This window comes from Limanda limanda, chromosome 9, assembly GCF_963576545.1.
Source record: "Limanda limanda chromosome 9, fLimLim1.1, whole genome shotgun sequence".
Classification (NCBI taxonomy): domain Eukaryota; kingdom Metazoa; phylum Chordata; class Actinopteri; order Pleuronectiformes; family Pleuronectidae; genus Limanda; species Limanda limanda.
In genome coordinates, this window is record NC_083644.1 from 5,534,562 (window position 1) to 5,537,411 (window position 2,850).

At 45.9% G+C, this 2,850-nt stretch overlaps 1 pseudogene; it reads left to right on the top strand.

The window, feature by feature from the left end:
* The first annotated feature begins 571 nt into the window (after positions 1-571).
* LOC133010779 (tripartite motif-containing protein 16-like) lies at positions 572-2,257 on the top strand (annotated as a pseudogene).
* Positions 2,258-2,850: the final 593 nt, after the last annotated feature.

Here is a 2,850-nt window from a genome sequence, read left to right on the forward strand (position 1 = left end):
AACTTGTCGTACGGCTTTCATCAGATCAACTTCAACTTCTGGGAATGTCAGCTCAACAACATGGAGATACATTCTACCTCGGCATATTTGATTTCATCACACCGTGTGACCGTGGCGTGTCACCAAAGTTTGATTACACGCCATCAAAACATGAGGTTCTGTATCTCTGACATATTTTGTCCAATTGAGTCCAAACTAGACATGTAGGACAAGAGTCCCGGCCTGAAGACATCTACACAGAAAACATGACTTAAAATCACAGCACCACCTGCTGGTTACAGGAAGTGACGATTTGTACTATTGACGTATTATACTTTGATGAACTGCCTTTAAACAGTTTGTTTAAAGGCAACTCATCAACATCACTGCCATTAAGTGGCAGCTACCTTTAAACAGTGTAGCTGCCTTTAAACAGTTTGAGAACACTGGTGAGGTGAGGTAAGACTGTTGCTCTTTTCAATAGTTTGTTAAAACGTGGTAAAAAGAGGGAGTGAACGAGAGAGGGAGCAGCAAAGATCTGTTTCTGTTCAGAGGAAGTGAAACTATTTTACAGTCTCTGGCAGCAGCTGAAATGGAGCAGCAAGAAAATCAACTGGACAGAGAAAGATTCTGCTGTTCGATCTGTGTGGATCTACTGAAGGATCCAGTGACTACTGTCTGTGGACACAGCTACTGTAAGAGCTGTATTAACAACCACTGGGACAAAGAGGAGGAGAGAGGAAGCTACAGCTGTCCTCAGTGTAGACAGACCTTCACACCGAGGCCTGTCCTGGTGAAAAACACCATGTTAGCTGATTCACTGGAGGAGCTGAAGAAGACTGGACTCCAAGCTGCTCCTGCTGATCACTGCTATGCTGGACCTGAAGATGTGGCTTGTGATGTCTGCACTGGGAGAAAACTGAAAGCTCTCAAGTCCTGTTTGGTTTGTTTGGACTCTTATTGTGAGAAACACCTCCAGCCTCATATTCAGTCACCTCCATTGAAGAAGCACAAGCTGGTGGAGCCCTCGGAGAAGCTCCAGGAGAACATCTGCTCTCGTCACGACGAGGTGATGAAGATGTTCTGCTGCACTGATCAGCAGTGTATCTGTTATCTCTGCTCTGTGGAGGAACATAAAGACCACGACACAGTGTCAGCTGCAGCAGAAAGGACTGAGAGGTAGAGAGAGCTCGGGCTGAGGAGACAAACAATCCAGCAGAGAGTCCAGGACACAGAGAAAGACGTGAAGCTGCTTCAACCGGAGGAGGAGGCCGTCAATGGCTCTGCTGATAAAGCAGTGGAGGACAGTGAGGAGATCTTCACTGAGATGATCCGTCTGCTGGAGAAAAGAAGCTCTGATGTGGAGCAGCAGATCAGATCCCAGCAGGAAACTGAAGTGAGACGAGTCAGAGAGCTTCAGGAGAGACTGGAGCAGGAGATCACTGAGCTGAAGAGGAAAGACCATGTACTGAAGCAGCTCTCAGACACAGAGGATCACAACCAGCTTCTACACAACTACCCCTCACTGTCACCACTCAGTGAATCTACACACTCATCCAGCATCAGGTTCCGTCCTCTGAGGAACTTTGAGGACGTGACAGCAGCTGTGTCACAGGTCAGAGGTCGACTACAGGACATTCTGAGTGAGACAGAGACACACATTTTACAGATTGTGTCTCAAGTGGATGTTTTACTGCGACAACCAGAGCCAGAGACCAGAGCTGACTTCTTTAGATATTCACAGGAAATCACACTGGATCCAAACACAGCACACCAAAAGCTGTTATTATCTGAGGGAAACAGAAAAGTAACATGTATGAGTGAAGATCAGTCTTATTCTGATCACCCAGACAGATTCACTTATTGGCCTCAGGTCCTGAGTAGAGAGAGTCTGACTGGACGTTGTTACTGGGAGGTGGAGGTGGAGGTGGGGGTGGAGGTGAGAGGAGCAGTTTATGTAGCAGTCGCATACAAGAATATCCGCAGAGCAGGATGCTCAAATGAATGTGTATTTGGAAACAATGATCAATCTTGGATGTCATATTATAATGGAAACAGATGTAACTTTTATCACAACAACATCATGACTCCAGTGTCAGGTCCTTGGTCCTCCAGAGTAGGAGTGTACCTGGATCACAGTGCAGGTGTTCTGTCCTTCTACAGCGTCTCTGACACCATGACTCTCCTCCACAGAGTCCAGACCACATTCACTCAGCCTCTCTATGCTGGAGTTTGGGTTTATCCTGGATCCACAGCTGAGTTCTGTAAACTCAAATAGACTCGAGTCATTAAAAGCAGTGATTTAGATTCTCTGTGTAAATGTTTAACTTATTTGTCTCCATGTTTGTTGATCAAAGTTCGTCGTGGTGACATTTCTGCTCCGCACAGAGATCAGCTGTCAATCAAACACTGACCCTCCTTTATCACACATATTTAGTTCTCACTTTGTAAAGACAGAAATCTATAATTACACTGACATGAATGTGTTTGAAAGAACCCGAGCACCGAGCGGCCCTATTGTATTTCGAAGGACTTGCATTTCCATTTTGGGCTTTTTCAGGGCGAAATTACTGTAACTTCGGTGTTCGAGGTTCAACCTCCCTCAAACTACATGTGTGCAGCAACACCCCCCCCCCCCCCCCCTGCAGACATTCAGATGGAGAAATAAGTCTCTTAGATAGATATGCTAGCTAGACCAAACAGGGAGCCCGCCATTTTGACTTTAGAGGCAATTTTCCACATTTTGACGTACTTGTCGTTCGGCTTTCATCAGATCAACTTTATATTGAGGTGATTGTCATCTGAACAAGATGGAGATATGAACTACCTCGGTATATTTGATTTCATCACACGGTGTGACCGTGGCGTGGC